General features: G+C 42.8%; 1 long non-coding RNA gene across 2 annotated transcripts in view; it reads left to right on the top strand.

Moving 5' to 3' along the window:
• Positions 1–14,361, top strand: part of LOC130515849 (uncharacterized) — a 31,097-nt gene extending 16,736 nt beyond the window's left edge. The window contains exons 2-3 of one of the 2 annotated variants that reach the window (XR_008947279.1): positions 12,589–12,697; positions 12,787–14,361. This is a non-coding gene — a long non-coding RNA (uncharacterized LOC130515849). Of the gene's footprint in view, positions 1–4,805; positions 4,955–12,588; positions 12,698–12,786 lie in introns of those variants that run through there. The other variant, XR_008947280.1, reaches the window with a different exon arrangement.
• The last annotated feature ends 4,778 nt before the right edge of the window (positions 14,362–19,139 follow it).

Below are 19,139 nucleotides of genomic sequence, written 5' to 3'. Positions count from 1 at the left end.
TGTTCCCGAAACACAGAAATACAATTTAAAAAGGCAAAAACAAGAATGAGGTGTGGTGGCGTCCCGTGCTGACTCTGACTCAACAATGCGCCACACCTACTGGGACCTGCAGACAAGCTAAAAACCCAAAACACCAAGACAATATGCACGTGAGGGTGGTCGGATTTAAGGAAGTTTGAGTAAAACGAAGCGTTTGGCAGAGTGATGAGCAGCCACTAAAAACAGATTTGATTCCAATCACCGCTTTTTCAAACAGGTGGCGTAAACGGCTTCAAAAGGATCCCTCGCGGGACGAAGAGGGAGGCTGGTTTTGGCTCCTAAACTGGGTCATGATCAGGTTCAGAGACTGCCTTCCTCATTTCTCACACTGACTGAGTATCACAGATGCGGCAGAAGATAAACAATGATCTGAAGTGTGCAGCCTCCAAACCTTTTGATGCTCCTTTGTGCGGCGCTGACAGTATTAGCCACCAGAGTCTGGGGACGCGCAAGAAGACTGGAGTGAACTCTGTGAAGTTTGGAAGCCTGGAAGCAAAAGCTGCAGATGCAAAACTGAGGCGGGAAACGTTCCTATTCTGTCCGTAAAGGAGACGTGACACCAAAGAGGTGAAAGGGGGAAACGCCTTGCGTGTATATTGATGACGACGTGGCAAATGATGATAAAACTGCCTTTCTCGCATCCGTTTTGAAGGCCAAGATTTCCCGACTTTGGGTTGCACCCCTGCCTCTTGTTGTTATTCCCGTTCAGATGACGTTCTTGTACTTTCTCTAATCTATCATTAATCCAGCCGCTTTCGCTCTGTCTCCATCTGGCTCTTCAGTAATTGTTGAATCATTCCGTCAAATCTCCTGTAGCGCACGTCTGCACCTCTGAAGGTGCTGCCAGGGTAGCTATGAAGTCGTCATGGGCTCGGATCCCTTGAAAGCTTTCCAGCACTATGTCGAAATCATTCCTCAAAGAGTTCACGATGTTCTGCAGGAAATTGTGTTTGCGCATGTATGCAGCGGCTGACACATCCTGAGGCGTTTGAATGCGCCTTCAATAAATCCTTCCATCTTGAAGTGGAGTGGCTCCGAGTTTCAGATCCTCTCCAATATTTTCTGCTTGCTTGTTTTGTTCAGATTAAAGCGGCCACTTCCTTCCTTTTTGCTCCGCAGAAACATGTGGCAGCGCAAGGCCCAGAATTGACTTTTATTGATGGTGCAGGTTCTGCTGCAAATCCAGCATGGAGTGGACGCTGCTGCCTGCTTTGACAGTGTTGCACTGGCTTAAGATAGTAACATATTAACTAAATATGTTTAAGTCTGTACCTGATTTACTTCCATTTTCAATTTTATCTTTAACACATGGACAAATGCAAATGAATCAAATAAATCCAATTACCAGTTATTACAATTACTGAGGAGAAATAAAAAATCTGGTTTCTCATAATCACACAGGGTGCCTCTCATTGTCTAATAAACCATATCACAGTATAGACAGACATGATTACTGAGCTAATCTGAGAACTCAGAGATCAGATAATGGTCTCTCACTCTTTGCCTCCATGGATCAACTGAAATCCACACTATTCCTTCACAAGCAAATGGACTGTGCAGTCAAGCTAGAAAGATGGAATTGAAAACAGAAATAAACAAAGGCTGAAAAAGTTGCAACGTGTGTAAACCCACTGTGGCAGTCGCACTGCAGAGCAGTGAAGCCTGTGGAGAAGAATGACCATGTTAACCATGTTCGGATGTGCCACAAAAGACATTCAGCTTTTCTGACTAACCCAGTTGTTTTGACTGCTTTCAGCCCATGTTACAGGTGTCCTGATGATCTTCTTGGACCGGCTCAAGACCTGTTGAAATAATCGAGATTGGCATTCGGGTTTCATTCTGATTGAATTAGAAAACAAGTGTGTTGCCTGGTGGTAGGAATGGTATCATTTAAGTGTCCTTCTTTACACATTAATTAGGTATTTTGGATGTCGTGTCAGATAAGCATCTTTGCTAACAAGCTTATTTGCGGTAACACTGAGGCTGACCAAGCTAAACCAGCAGAACCTGGACTCTTTAAGGTGTTGTTAGGAAAACAAATTGGTGCATTTTCCATCCATCTGTGCATCCGTTCAACCGTCCACCACTTATTCCTGATGGGAGTCACAGGGGGTTCCAGATTCAACCTCATGTGGAGGCCTTCATCAAATGCATGAATTCAAATATCAGATCCTGCAGGTGCTGCGAGTTAAAGGCCATTTGCCACGCAGTTATGTGCGTAAGCTATGCTTCCTTCTAAACGCCTATTTGTGTATCTGCAGTGGAACATTTGGCGAGACGTCTGATGGTGACTAGATTGATGTAGAAACTGATTCAGACAGGTGAAGACTGATGAGGTGCATATAGCCCGTGGCAACTGTTTCAAGCAGTGTGAGCGCGGAACAACCCAGCCTGTCGCCAGCAATGATCCTCAGCATCACAGAACGGCGACGTCAAGATTTTTCCATCTTAATCAATCCTTCATCTGTCAGCTCCACCCTAAGGGGGGAACCGGCGGTGTCATTTACCAACGCAAAGCCAGCCTCCCTGGTTAATTAATGTTGGAGAGACCTGTTGTAAATGCTTGTGATATTAAGATGTTTGTGTTTCCCTGTTTCCTTTTGGGGGAAAACCTATTTGCATTTACGCATTCTTGAAAAGATTTTCTGCTCCAGTTTCTCTGCTCTCTTCACCTTCAGAGCTCAGGAAGGAATTGCTTGAATAATACCAAACCAAATGAAGCATATATGGAAAATATTGGATTATCTCCAGTGATTAGATCAATTCACTTACAAAAAACCCCTAAAAACTATTGTCAGAATAAAAAATTTAGACAATTAACTCTTTAATTTTTTGATGGTATCACTTGTAAACTATATTTTCTATGCTTTTGCTGCATGAACACAGCATATCAAGATCCAGTTCTTATTTGTTAATATGCTGATATAAATGGACTGAAAGGTTTTTTGATAAACGAAATAATTTTGTTTCCTGGCAGCCACTGTACTTTTGCTGAAATTCATGAAAAATGTAAAAAAAAAATACAATCTATCATGTTAATATTGATTAGTTAAATTTTAAAATGCCAGTGGTTCATAAAAAAGCAAATGCAGCTACAATTACTAAACCTGATCCCTACTGTTGAACAAACATTGGCTCAGCCACCCCCATTCTTGCCCCCTTCCACTATATTTGATAACTGCTAAAACTGTAAAAGCTTTGTTTCTTCCACTTGGAGCTACTATATAGTCTTCTGCATGGAAAAGGTTAAGATCCCTTTACTATTATAAAATATTCATTTCAAGGTAATGGGCCACATCATCAGAAAGATAATGCTGGCACTAAGCTGCAGTCCAGTTATTCGAGACTTTTTTTTTCACCATATATTCTGAATAAAATTTGACAGTGACAATTTATTTTACCATAAAGCTGAGCAAGTAACAAATAGATGGTGTGTGTGGCTAAAATTTGACAAATAGGCGACTGTCTCAAAGGTCAATAAAGCTGATTTTGGTCATAATGCGCTGCTGGTGTTCCTGCCAGGAGCCACAATATTGTCTGCACAATCATAAGTGCACCAAATTATTTGTGTCAGTGTTGGGAAAACAAGGTCTCAGGTTGACGAGCGCAACCGTTGCCAGTTGCAGGAAGCAGCGACGTAGGAAGAGTTGCCAGGAGGATGATCACTGGGTTGGAGAAACAGGCTGGGCTGCCCAAAGGGTCTGGACTGAGCACCGACGCCAGGCTGGGCAGAACTACACAGGCGCTGAAAACAGTGGTGGGACCGCTTGGGAAGACGGCCAGTAGCGAAAGAAAGTGCTAGGCACTGTGGCCCAGATGCTGGACAGACGGACAGGAACACTTAGGATGGTGGCCCGGAGGGCAGGGAGACAGAGCCAGAAGGAAGGCTTCAGTTTACTGACGAGTGGGAGGTTCTGTGCTGTTACTCCTGGATGGGAGGCTTCCACAATGGGTTCGACTGGTGACGAGGATGGATGTTGTGAGCGGATCTAAGAGTAGATGTTTATGACACAGATTATTACACTGGGAGCATTTGGGAGTACGGTTCCTCGCTCAATGCTCCAGAACCGGCTCGTCACCTTTCCTGCTTCCAGCCCACTTTCCCATCTTTTTGTGTTCTTCGCTTGGGACTCGGACCCCAATTCCTCTGGCTCCCAGCCCAATCACCAAACAGAGAGGGTCAAATGAAATCCATGCTCATATTTTCATTATTTATCCCAGTATTTTACTTTTTAAAATTCTGAGTTCAGGAGTATTTATTGATTTCACCAAAGGTTCTAGACTAAGTCCCCTGTATATCCTTTACATGTTGCAGAATTCACAGTAAAGCAAATATTTATATTTCCTGACTGGGAATCAAACCCAGACCCGCAGTGGTGAGAGCAGCAAATCCTGACCGCTCCACCACCAGGGAGTCCTGATGGCGACAGATTGAGGCTTAACGCATCACAAACTGGTGACAGACATGACCGGAGGGGTCAAGGTCATGAGGTTAAATCTGAACTGACCCAACAGGAAGCAGAGGAGATCAGCTCAGTTCCGCACACATGTGCATGGGGAGCGAACCCATTTAGGAACCAAGATGCTACTGAGTGAGCTGTAGAATGTGCACAGACGTGCGCTCATGGAAAGTTGCCATTGACAACTATTGTTTTGTTTGTTTGTTTGTTTTTTTAAGTCTTCCATCATTTGGATTATTGATTTGTTCAAGTTCTCCATTGTTCTGAAGTGATTTGCTCCTAATTCTGGTCCCTTGTGCGTTTCAGCTTCTCTAAATCGGACCCGAGTCTTGGGGAGGCTGCGGAGGAGCGAGCGCTGTTTTCCCAGCAGCTGCGTCTGGTTGCATGAGAATTCCTTTAGTCCTCAGCAGAGAGAACATAAATCTCACTTGTATTTATCGAACTGTTCCGATGAGCAAAACACCTGTCCCGAAGAGAAATGGCTCGGACCGGCTGATGCTATTCAGTTAAATGCCAGACTTTAATGCGAATGAATTCAATTACTCTGTAATTCCGTCTTTCCTTTATTCTGTTGTGCTTTATTGCGTTCATGATGGTCTTAGAAAAGTCTTTGGAAATCTGATACAGCCTCATACCTACAGGAACCATCGCTGCTACTTTATCAATACCCCTTTTTTCTTTTTTATAAAGTCCTGTGTCTGAATGATGCATCTATTGACATTTGTGTTGTGTCAAGCAAAGCGAGTTTGATGCAGCAGTTTGACAACGTCGGTTCACACGTGCGCTGATTATCTTTATGTTTGCATTAAAAGCAGCATTTCATTTCTTCTGAATGGGAGAAAGGATCAGGTGTGACCTGGGCTGAGGGGTGACCTTTGCCTCACAGACGTTTCATCATTTATCAGTCTTTTAGCCTATGGATGCTGTGATGAAGTTATGACTTTATTATCTGAGATAAACTCATGCTAGTAACTCATAAACCCAGTTATGTTGTTCCATAACGCACAGCTATGTGGCAACGTTGTCAAGGTGAGCGGTGAGAAGGCCGGACGCCCCTAAATAGTGTCTTTAACTTGGAGAAAAGGAAATGACACGTGCGAAAAAACAAGTGTTTGAAATTGTGATTGATCAAATTTTGACCTCAACAACTCTCATTGAATCGGATCCTGAGCAGAGTCATGCAAATAATCCATCTATCAGTTTCCTCCACGGCGGCAGTTCAACTTTATCCCCGGGATGAGTGAGAACATCACTCAGTGTGAAATGAGCAGGTTTCCAGCCTTGGAGTTCTGCTTCCATTGATGGCGTGCGGTCTCCAAATCGGCAGTTGGCCCTGTTATGTCTGCAGACGCAGCTCTGATTGGCATCATTAACACCGTCTTCACTTGTGAACTTGGCTGCAGAACACTCTTCCATTTGTGAGAGATTAGGCTTCGGAGCTGATTAGTCTGCTATTTTCTCTGCTGGATATTGAATTATGAGCTTCGCCCCAATGACCTTTTCTCAATCTGAGGCACCGGCAGAGCCGGAGCTGACCCAAGAACCTCAGGCAAGCACCAGATGCCAGAACATGGAGATCCCACCTGGTACATCAACTGTGAGGAACTTGACCGAACACCTGTTTCTCTCTTAAAGGAGGGCCGGCTGGAATCAACACTTCCTTCACTTGACCTGAGAAAAACAGAACAAATTAACCTGCGAGTTGCTAAAAAGTAGGAGAAGAACATCTTCCTCATTATTTACGCTACTAGTTGCTAAATAAATAAACTCTGTTGCACAAGAGTGAATATTTGTCACACTAGAACTGGTGAGGTTAGTAATTTTTATTTAGTTATTTTAATATATCTTATATATATATATATATATATATATGTTTTTACTGCATTAGTTGTTGGTATATATATATTAGATGGCCTGTTTTTTATTGCTTTGATTTATTGATTGATTTATTGGCAAGGGTGGCAAGGATTATGAAAAAAAAAAAACCCAAGACATTCAAATTGAGCCTTTTCTAATGTTAATTAAAAAAAACTTCATAAAGAGAACTAGTTTTATTAGTCGAGCTTGCAATAACCATTACGCATTAGTTATTTTTGCATATGCTGAATTCACACTATTGATCTTTTTTTGAAAACGCACTCTTAGGTGACTATTCCATTTTCTTTGGTAGTCTTTGCCCACATTTCCTGAGTTTGTTGTGCTAATTTGTCATAAGGATGAACACTGGTGACTCACTTGCTTTTTATAAACGAAGCGCAAGCGATCAATTCTCCCAGTTTCACACAAGTCTAAGTGGACTCGTTAAGCCCCCTCCAGCACGGAAGAAAAAAAAAACAGTGAAGAAAAATAAATGAAGAGACGGTGATGTGCTAAATGGGTTCAAATGTGTGTCACAGTTAACCAACAAGGTCACTGATATATTTAAATGCTCCAGAGGAGAGAGACAGTGGGGGGAGGGAGTCTGTGGGGGGAGAAATAGATTGATTGAACAGATTCAGCGTCCCGCTCTCCTCATTAGACTCATTTCTCTGCTGCCTGAGGTTAATTACCACACACACACCTCATGCTGTTGTTCCACTTACATCATAATTACTTTGGCGAGGATGGAGAGCGATCCCGAGCTCGCGATATAGGGCCCTCCATCACCGGCCAGCCACACATGCTGCAAACATCCACTTCTATGCACCGCCACGGGATTGCATCACCACCGCACCCTCATCGATATTTTCTGCCCGAACCCCTCTGCGTGCCCTCCCAACCCCCTCTCCTCCGCCCTCCTCGTGTGCCAGCTGTTTTTTTTGGATTGATTTCATTTATTTAATGATGGCTGCGCTAATGACCCTTTGCGCGCGGCTGACGGTGTAATAGACACCAGGACATGTCAGGAATGGGGATTGGATGGGGACCCGGAGCGTGAGGGGCGGGTGTTATTGGAAGGGCAGAATGAAATGTTGGGGAAGGCGGCAGAAGGATGAGGGAAGCTGGTGGCGCCGTGCACGCAGGCGGTCTTTGTCTTTCCCAAGCAAATAAGGACACTGGATGCAGAATGGAAATTAAAAACTACTCCGTGGAGAAACTTTTACACCGTGGCACAGATGAAAAGAGAGCCCTCCACCTCTCATCAGAGCCCGATGGCTGTTAGCTCGGCTCGAGTGGATATTAGTTTTCTGAAACGCTTGTGTGACAGCTGCGGAGGACGCCCAGGGAACGCCAAGTACACAAGTGGGATTTTTTTGGGTAACTGATAATATCTTGGGGACCAAATAAAAAAGTGCTCTAATTTATAAAAGGTGTCAGGTACATAAATAGAAAATCCATTTAGTTTCCAGTGAGTATAAGAAAATAAAAATAAAAAAAACATTGAGAGACCATCTGCTATCAATAATAATACAAAAAAAAGTTTAAAATCATTTGCACAAATTTGGAGAGTCTTGAAATGAAGCTCTTTTTAACTAATGTGGCCTCACTGATGTATCATTGTGTTAAAAGCTGCTTCTCCATCACACACACACGCACACACACACACACACACACACACACACACAACACACACACACACACACACCCACCAATTACCACCAATTGCAGAAACATCGGCCCCTCGTCACTGGACCTAGTTGCTAACGGAAAAGCCCATATAGAGTGTGAGGATAGCCAATCAGGAGCCATCACAGAACCAATATAGTGCCATGATTGTAATTAAAGCAATTTATGATGAGTGAAGCTCAATTTGAGACACAAGGTCATCAGCGGGCAAAGCATTAAACAAACACACGCAGAAATCCTCGTACTTTCTCCCTTTGTGAGGGCTGTTGCTCGAACTGTAACCATGACAAAAGAATGGCTAACCCCACCCTTAACTAAAGCCCAAAACTAACCTCAACCTTAAAACCATGTCCTTACCCTCAACCAGCCCAAAGTTGTGAGGGCTGGCTAAAATGTTTTGACTCCCCAGAAAACCTTCACTGTTAGCTATAGACTATTTTAGTGCTTAATATTTAGAGAGTACAAGTTAGTGAATTTTGGCTCGTTCCTTGTACAGTAAATAAATAAAAATCGAGTGTCGGAGCAGAGAGTTGAGGGCAGAAGCAGCAGTAATGGGCAGGATCTTCCAGGAAAGGTGAGAAGTTTTCAGGTCACAGGGCAGAAAGAAAATAAATAAAAAATCACGATACAAATTTCAGCCGAGATTTCAGCCGAGTGTTGATCTCTTTGGTGTGGATGGGTGCTTTCTGTAAAAACAAAACAAAACATGCAATTAAATAATAATTGTTTATTAATAAAAATACCACATTTTTCACTATTCCATCCACACTGCATGTGTGTTTGTGTGTCTGTGTAGGTTTCTGTTTGTGTGTGTGTGTGTGTGTGTGTGTGTGGGGGGGGGGGGGGGGGGGGCTTGACTAGTAGGCTCCATAACCGTGTGGCTGCGTTTTGACTATTACCACAGTGCGACTGCGTTGCGTTGCTCTAGCTAACAATGACTGTTACGCTGTGCCGGATGTGTGGTGACTCTGGGACTAATCTCACCAGATTCTGGGCCAACTGTTCATCACGTCGTCAGCCTTTCAGCCCTCTCCCTGCAGAAGTTGCTCAGTTAATCTGGAGCCCTGTCTATTTATAGAGGGCTGCAGCAACCGTCACAAACCCCTCCGCTGCACTTTTATCATGTCTCGGACCAACGTGATAACACTCACATCGGGGATGTGTTTGCTTCAATTTAAGACGGCGTGAGGAGGTGAGGACGCACTGTCTGATGTTGTTTATGTTGCCAGAGAGGATTTGGATTCCCCAGGGTGACTTGTGTCCCAGGAAAACTTCCGCATATTATCTGGATCTTGGCCAGTTTTTGGATAAGCTAACATGGGTGTGTGTTATAATCTCACTATTGTGTGTGAAAAGATGGACTAAGAACTGGGAGACTGTAATTTGGGTCAATAGGATGAAGTTGATCCTGTGTCTTCAACATTTTTACTTTCTATAAATGTCACTGACAAAGTGATGATCACAATTATAAATGGTACTGTGTGTTTTTGTTCACACTAGTAGTGCTTTAATCCTCTTTGGGGCGGAATTGGCTTTGTGAAACGGTCGTGACCTTGGGATGTCCTTTTTCCTGTTGAAACTCCACCTGAAGTCCGATTTTCTCACACATGCTAATCCTGCAGGTAGCAGCTGCAGAGCCCGCAGACCTTAGATCATCACCACGTTCTTATGCGTCCTGGATGACAGGTGCACCCAGCCATAGGATGGAAAAGTCATCCCATTATCTGTAGAATAAATAATCACCCAGCTGTGATGGGCTCTTTAAATAACAACAGAGAGGAATGAAACTTGTGCCATCAACCTTCACTGTAACGGTTCATATTTAGCGAAAGTCTGATCACGTCCGTCTGCTCACGGACGGAGCTCGACTATAGCATTTAATTAGCCTCTTGTCAATATGTCCCAGTGTACATGGACACGAGTGTAATTAATGTTATGGTCATGTGGCCTCTATAAAGATAGTTGGGGGTCTTTCACCTTGATGGTGTTGGGCTTTTTCTGGTTGACCTTCAGCATCGCAGAACACAACATGAGTCGATAGCGAACGAGCAAGTTAGCGGCCCAGCGGCAAACTGGCACAACATTGGATGACTGTATAAGTATATAACAAACTTATTTAGTTTGTTGTCATGTAAAGTTACTTATATTTGTTGGGGGCTGCTTTGACATCAGAGACCAAACGCCAACGGCAAACGCCAGACAAATGCTGCTTGCATTAGCACACGGATGTGGATTAGCCGAACATATCCTGTGACGGTTCAAGCTAAGTGGAACAGGACTCAAAATAACCTGCCAATTTAAGCTGCCAAACATATATTTAAAGTACAACATTACAGCAGATTTTATTTATATACGGTATGTAATGTAAGTAATAAATCTCAGCAACTTTCACCCAATAGTTGGAGATGTAATATGAGAAATGTCTTGTTTCCACTGCCCACTGTGGGGACACAGGGCATGCACACGGGGAAGCGTCCACTTTTATTCTTATTACATGTCACCTATAAGAAACATGTCAGGTGCAAAATAAGAAGCTGTCAGTTGGTGAAATTTTAACTCACACACAGCCTTGACACGGCTTTGACACTGTCCGTCAGAGTTCGGGGACATGTGGACAGGTGTTTGGAAACTACCCACTCGCTCACCAGTGTCCTCCGAATATGTCTGTCTTATTATTAGTCCAGTTTCTGTTGCTGATTGGCTGCTGCTTCCACCTTTCAGAACAATTCATGTGACAGAAAATGGAGCACAAACTCAAAAGTCAGAGATGTTGTCAGGGCTGGTGGGAGAATTAACAGGAATGGAAATAAAACCAGATTTAAAAACGTGTGTAGAATTAGAGAGGGTTCTTTATCATCTCTTTTTGTCACCCAAAACATAGGAAATGGAGGCAGTAAACATATACGTGAGCTCAAGAAAGACTGAAAATGATTAAAAATGACTTAAAAAGTACTATATATGCAGACGATGTGAAACGTTTGCATCAGTAAAATAGACACAAACTTGCATTTAAATCTTTTTTTTAAGCTTTTAAAATGGAAATCATTTCCTTATACTGCCATTCCTAACTTCATTGTGCTTCTGTTGCTGTTAGACACAAATAGAAACCCAACATGTAGTGTCCTGTACCCTCACCGTCCATGCTGATGACTGTGTATGATATTATACTGGACAACATCCAAGCATAATAGCGTTTCAGCGGCAGGGATTGATGGGAAAAACAAAATCCTGGATCTGTGCCCTGCAACTTCAACCAAAACTAACACTGCAGTATCACAGTAAGAGATAACAATGAAGTCCACATACAAATAGGAACCGTTGTTTTGATAAAAACAGTATCCAGCCTATATTAGACATCATCACAGGTAACCCTGAATAAAACTGGCTGAGTTCAAACTCCTTTTTAATATTTAACATTTTCCTTCATGTCACTAGCAGCTGGTCAATAATTCTTATAGATGATTTTCTTTAGCATTAGCATTAGCTCTGTAGGACGATTTTATGTTCACTAAAATCATGTGCCCGTAACTAATATGGCTTCCTTTAAGTTTAAAAATAGAACCTCCGTGATGTGGACGTGAGTTACTTTCGAGTGTGCAATGATTGATGATATTTCTGATGTATGACCACTTCCACCTGCGGATACAGGAGTGCGCACTGGCCCTGACTTGTTTGTGAGTGCATCCCACTGCCCATCAGGGGAGAACTGTAGTTGAATGCACTCCGAGAACATGACTGCAGGGAAATTGGTGGGGATTTAGCTTAGCACTGACACCCACATGCTATGGTTTACGGATAGCGTCCAAGCTGTTTCCCCATTAGCTGCACTCACGTAAAAAAAAAAAAAGGAAATTAAGGATTTGATTTTTTGGAGTAGTGAAACCAGAATGTTCTGCTATTCCAACACTGCGTATTTTTGACCTAAAAGGAACCAAACTATTGAATAACATTGTTATGTGCCATGCTATTTCATTGCATAAGTGCGGCTGTAAAAAACCTTTTTGCTCTAAGATCTTGACCTCAGCCTCGTGTACAGAGGTGGGGTGATTACTTTCACCTATGGACACGTACTATAGCAACTTTCACACTACAAAGGGATGCAGCTCAAGAAGAACTCGGTGCACAACTTTTACACAACTGCTTTTTAATTTAATTCCAAGAGGTCCCGGGTTCAGTGCTGAGCTCTGATTAATGTAATCGCAAACCTCAATGAAATAGGCATTGAGAAATGTGGAAAAGCGATTTGCTGGAAATCTTATATAGAGCTCGTGTTTCACTCAGCAGTCAAACTGTTATTAGATGCAGATGCATTAATGTGATGCATCTTCCGCCAGAACAGCAGAAACTTTGTGGATTGTGGGCACATCTGCCAGAATCCCCATGAGTCTACATTTTTCATGCATGGTTAAAGGCTTCCGTCACTCAAACCTTCACAGTTTAAAGGCACAAATTTCCCCGCGTTACCTTGCCTGAGAGAAGAGAGTATACGGAACAAAGAAGAAGTAACTGCTTGAATTTAATTGGAACTCGGTGTCCCTTTCAGGGTTCCTGGAAGTTTTGTATTCCATTCAGAGCGTGAGAGGTTCCATTGTCCATAATAAGATTGGACCACGTTTTAAGGAAGAGGAAATGGTGAATTTAATACAAAAAGGGTTTGTAAAATTCTTCCACAGCCAGTATTTGACTGCTGTAAACGCCTAATGAGTGTTTCTCTAATCTATTGATTTTTCATTGATTTCAGAGAATCAGCCTGCCGGTTCTGACCATTCCTTTGGCACTTTTTTGTCTTTTTGCCGTGCTGCAACCATCACAAAACCCTGAGCTTTATCAGCGGACGCGTTCAGAACGATAAATCTTCACCGATTTTTCCTTCCTTATCACCGAGCTAAGCTTAAATCAACATTTGGGTGCACAGATAATGATTTAAAGGGTCACCTTCACAGCAGCAACCTGCTGAAGGTCAGGGCGTTTAGAGACTTTGCTCTGCGGCTTCTTCAGGCGGAGGTCATTGTGACACATTGTTTTCTCAAAGGCATCCATCAAAGCCATCTTCTTTGGCATTGATTACCTTGGCTCATTAAGAAAGCCTCTGAAGACCAGCACCTCTCCTGTCATACCCCCCCCCACCCTTTCACACATGCACAAATGGAGGCACACATCTACCCCACTCACCTTTCAACGGTAAATACAAATGCATATATGATGCAAAGAAAAAATAAAATGCCAAGGATGACAGAAGATACGCAGAACAAATATACAAGCTTTCAGACGGATTGAAAAATAAATAGGACTATAGCGCATGCGGCAGTCCTCAAGTACACGTGACCTTGATTGATTGACGGAAGGCATTTCTTTGAATATGTGGACATTATTAAAAATAACAAACAACAAGAAAAAAACACAAAAAACGTTAAACAAACTTGAATCAAACTCAGAGCAACGTGTCCAAAGGGTGAAGGAGGACGCACAAGCTTATTGAATTCTGCCTTTTCTCCAATGATTAAACTTCAAGACATCAGTTTTGCCTTCATTTTCTGAGCATAAAGAGTTTAACAAGGTCACCCACTCAGCCTCAGAGAAAATAAATACGCAAAGGAATAAATGAATAAAATATACACGACACCTCATGACAACCTTCTTCCATGTATCTTGAAACCAACAACAGCATTTGTAGCTCTCTTTAAACTGCCTTCTGCTGGAACATCGCTAATCTTCTGTTAGGCCTCCATAAGGGCATCAAAGAAATTTACCTCCGGCATCAAATTTGTGTTTCATTTATGGGCACTTTACAGAGAAATTTGGCCGCTTCAGCCAATTCATCGATATCCACTGTCCAGTACATAAACCTGTCTGCACAAGGGTTTTACCATCCTACAACCTCCCCAGACAAACTGCCCAAATTTTGTCATCAATAGGCAGATCAATGCATTTGCCCATTGCTTCCTAGTTACCAGGACATGCTTGTGACCTCAGCGTGGCAACCTGGGGATGATCTCTGCTCAGGACACGACACAGGAAGTGACCTAAACGACTGAAAAGAGAGGACATCAGCGAGCGTTTGAGATAAGTCACACGCAGGAAGGACACATCTGCCATCTTGACCTTCCTCATTACGGGGCGGACAGAAGAAGATCGAAGTAACGGTCGCCATAGTGACTCTGACTGTAAAATAGTCAAAAGGTTTCCAGCACACAAAGTCATGCACAATTATGCCGTGTTAATGTAAATGAAGCACATTTATTGTGAGACGTGTTGAATGATTCTGCAGTGTTTCCATGACAATGGTAATGTAATAAAATAAAGCATGAGAAAAGCCTTTGAGTCCTAATAGTATTTTTAAGCAATTCAAAGATTAACTGATGGATTTATTTATTGATAGCAGACGATAATTACCTGCCAAATTTTATTTACAATCCTGTCGAGACCCAACTCGATACAAGTGGGAACATATAAAGTCAGTGGATTTGAACAGAAGTGCCTGATTTTTCCATCTAAGCTGGGACTTCTTTTAAATCAATAGTGCCAGTGATGCCTGATTGCATTCTGCAAAGAATGCAATTGAACAGTGACTTCAATAAAAGTCAAATCAATGCTATTTGTCGATCCAGGAAATTACTTGTGTCGTGAAATCTGAGACCGTAACAAGACAGAAACAGCCTGCCAATGACATTTGTTTAAGAGGAAATTGTCACTATAGTGTCTGTCTCACGACTCCTGAATATTTATGTGCTCAGGTCTATGTTGAAGACATTATTTCTAATGTCCAATGTTCTATGTCCTTACAGGCCTGAGAATAAAGTCAACGTGCAGAAAAAAAAAACAGAAATAAAACACAAACACTAGGATCTATATTAAATTGTCTAGTTTATACGCAACTATAAAATTGATGCCTTTTAATCATGGAAAGACAGGTCACGAGACTATTTCTCAAGGAGAAATTAGTGCGACCGATGGAGCCGAGCCAAGAAAGTAGGCTTTAATAGATCAGGTAGCTGGCAAGGAGGCACGTCGCAGACCATTGTCAAGGGGCAGGTATTTTTAGGCCCGGCAGCAACAGTTCACTGGCACTTTCACAAGAAGGATTATTGAGCCGATGGAAACAGAGTGCAGGAGGGGGGAGGGAGGGGGGACACGAAAGACAATGACAGTGGAGAGAGGGACGGAGCAATAATAAACTGTTATTGAGAGGACCTTTGGTGGAAGATAACCGGCGACAGAGGCATCAACCGCCGCGTGGGGTCCCGACATGATCCGTAATTCGCTGCTAATGCTGGAACTAATTCATCTCCCTTGGACACCAATCACACTGCAAGCTCTATCCGCAGCAGTGCCACAGAACCAATAATACTGATAACCTACACTTTCCAACACTGTAGGTGGCACCATTACATCCCAAACTGAACAAAGACACAAAGACAACTGTTTTCACAGCAGCGGAGGACGACGGACTTGGTAGCAGCATGTGCAAAGTGTGCCGCACGGCTTTCCCCCATGCTGTGGTCTCTACACCCTTTCACCACAGTAATAACGATGCCAGTGACATACGTTTCACCACAGGCTTTTGGGCTGGTGTGTATGCTCAGTTTGAAGGCCCAGTGTCATGATGAAGGTTTCAACATGAGAAACCATTACTGCTTGGACAGACGGGCTCAGGTTCCCTTACAGCCTCCACTCTATGCTGGCATCAAAGCTAGGCTAGGACAATGGAGCGGGACCATGAAAGTCAAGAACAATTCTAATGAAATGACTTGTAGCTTAGCCTCACATCTCATGATAACACATCAACAAAATGTGAGCAAAACTTATTGTTTCCTTATTGATACTGGCCAATGGGATCAGGTAATTATCAATACCATTTATCAATATCAATAAAATGTAAGTAAGGTTATGCAGGACAATCCAAAACATAAACAGCCATTTTAAGTTGCTGAGCAAACCGAGAAGCCTCAAACGGCAGCTAAATACAGGATACTAATGTTCATTGTTCTTTTGTTCAGGGGAATAGATTATGGCTTTGTGTTTTCAAAGTTTAAAATCCAGAATGGAAGAATGTTCAGGAATATTAAATAAAACTTTTGCATCCACTAATGATACATGTAGTTCCAGAAAAGGACCTCAGCCATCCCGACGGCAGTCTAGTTGCCAGCGGCACATAAAACCTGTGGCAGCTACCACACATCCCTCTGGAGGTTGACCAGTGTCAACGTTTTCACAGCAAGAGGCAGTTTGTGCTTGACAGGTACTTGTTTTAATGGACAGTACTAAAAAAAAATCTACCTCAGCCACCAACGTGTGACAGGAAGGCACAGGCAGCTCCTGTAAGGCATTTAGCACTTAATTATTCATACATTCTAATTACATCAGCTCTTAAATAATTAACGTTAAAAAAGTAATCAACCAACCTGACAATCGGTAGTTTAACCTTTTAAGTCTATGTTAACCTTTCACCTCACGCCAATATATCCTTCTTTAAACAATTTTTTTGTACATATAAGTACTGTATATATAGATATAGATAGATACTGTATATACATAGATGAAATGTTAATCGCACATAATATGGAGTCGCAATATCAACACTTTTAGAACTAAGTATTAAAATGCCATTTTGGATCCTGAACTATACCTCTGAGGTATTGTATGGAGGTGAAAAGGCTGGACTTTGGAGAGGCAGCAAGTAGCACAATGATGAGAGAAGACGAGAAATTGAGAAAAAATAAATAAAAATCATCCAAATGAGAGGTAATAAAGGCATGAGCCGCTCTCTCAAAGTCATCTGAATCATTCCTTTAATGATTTGAGTCATTCTCTTATTGATATTCTTCTGACTTTCTTGTGTGGCCAAAAACATCTCCAAGAACCTCGTCCACAGCAAGGAAAAGGCTTGAGAAACCTCACGGCAGCCTTCACTCTCTAACAATATGCAACGTCTCCTTTGTGTTATGCATTTCAGATAATACCCAAGGGCCTCATTTTGTCCAGCGTTGATGTGAGTGCGGTCACATTATGCACACGCAAGCAAACACTGGCGCCGATGCCGGTGCACGCTCCGACTGCGAGAACGTTTTGCATCCGCTCCGTGATGGTAATCTCACTTGAGGATTATCCATTCTGAGAACGGTGATTCCCAGATGTCACAGCCGGTGCTCATTTTCATGTTTCAGAGCAGGAGCCAGCATTCCCAGGAACACACACTCATTAAGATGCTGCGCTGTTACAATGCAATGCTTCCACTCCTTCACTCTCCCTCCCTTCCTCCACGAGTCCTTTTTGCTTTTTCCCTTCTCTTATCCCGTACTTGGCAAGTGCTGAAACCAAGCTGGCATCTAAAGGTTGAACTGTATGATTGGTTGTGGAAATCAGAGTGGAAAAGAAAGCCTTAAAAGTACTGTGCTTCATATGACCTCTTGCAAGTTTCATTTCACAGCGTTTGCATCCTGCAGTTCCTAAACCGACAACCTTTTGGTGTTGCTATCATGCTACATCTGAACAGGACGTAACGTGATGATGTGCCATGTTATGGCGAAGAGTATGTGACATGTTTCTCTTTGCCTTCAGGATCAGTGGCTGGTATTGACAGCCATTAAGACTACCGATACTTTGAAATAAGGCTGGTATCGCACAAAACCGATACTTAGTATCGGTACTTGTCCAGCCGTTGTATTTGCAGAGTCTGCATTTGATATTCTGCAAATGTAATACGTAGTATAACATAAAATTGTATATTTGAATCTGATGTGTGTTTTTTTGCCAGTGTGATGGTTGTGAGAGAGAGAGAGAGAGAGAAGGGGGTGCACTGCATTTAAGGATGTGAGGATCACCAGCAGTGTTCAAAGTCAGATTAAGTGTCTTGCTGCTGAAGATCCAAGATCATTTTTGTCTCGCGGGACAACTAAGGAGAGGGAAAAAAATCTTCATCTGAAGCAAGACAAGTCACTTTGTTTTTATCCGTTCAATGTCGTTGCCCCGGTCTCTCATTGGCTAATCAATGAAACCCAAGAGAGCTCATCAGGCACCGAGGAATGTCAGCCAAAAGCCTTTGATCCGCTGACCTTCATCCGCTGTGCTCCGGCAAAAATGCCGAAGAGTGATCCATGTTTGCATGCTTTTAATGGGCCTCGGAGGGCCTTGTTGACAGTCCTTCCGTTTTCAGAGGGTCAGCTCCGTAACTGTACAGCGGAGCCTTGAAAACCCTCCAAACCCCACCCTCGGCAATCCCCCCAACAGTCCGGCAACATCATGACACTAAAGCAAGAGGCTTATTAGTAAACCATGATTAAGAGATTGCATGCAAGTCAGCATAGTAGAATAGTGATTATAAAAGAAATGGAGCATGTGTTAAACGTGGAAAGATCCAACTCCTAATTCCTTCAAGGGAGGCAGCGGGTGTAACTTTTGTATAAAGAGACGAAAAAGAACACGACGCATTTTCCTTTAAACGACCAGACAAAATTAGGAAATTAATCTCAGGGTGTTGACAGCAAAACATTTGGTTGCATGGTGTTTGTGTGTGTTTGTGTGTAGTCATAAGTTGTAATGGCATTCCGGCTCAGCCTCAGAAACTGATTCGCCTCTCTGAGGGAACTATTTATCTTAATCTGGGGTGACCTAAATCCTCGACATCTGCTGTACAGTTCTTCCTTTTAAAACAGATTTTCAGACTCCATCCTCCTATGTACCGTCTCCCTTTAACCGTAATTGATGACTGTAACCTTTTGGAGGTCCGCCGTATTCATTCGCAGCGTCCCCCGGTGTTGTCCGGGAACACGGCTCGGGAGTGCTGCAGTGTGACCGGGGGGAACCGCAGTGGGACAAAGAGGCAAAGTTTATCTAAGCATGCTAGCAAAGGCCAATCTGTAATCATCACACTGCTGACAGCGGTGGCGTAAAAATCAGAAAGATGACTGCTATCAATAAACTCATTTTAATCTGGTGTGATGGTTATTCAGTCATTTTCCTGTTTTTGTTAATTGTTGGCTATAGTTTTGATCCATGACGTGGGAATCTGTACTTTTGCCAAAGGTGCCATTAATCCTGCCAGGTCTCAGATGGTCATATTGGATGGAAGCAGGAAATGGTTGCAGTGGTGGTGGT

The sequence above is a fragment of the Takifugu flavidus genome, chromosome 2 (genome assembly GCF_003711565.1).
Source record: "Takifugu flavidus isolate HTHZ2018 chromosome 2, ASM371156v2, whole genome shotgun sequence".
NCBI lineage: Eukaryota > Metazoa > Chordata > Actinopteri > Tetraodontiformes > Tetraodontidae > Takifugu > Takifugu flavidus.
The sequence above is the reverse complement of the archived record's forward strand: the minus strand, read 5'-3'. Positions and strand labels throughout refer to the sequence as shown.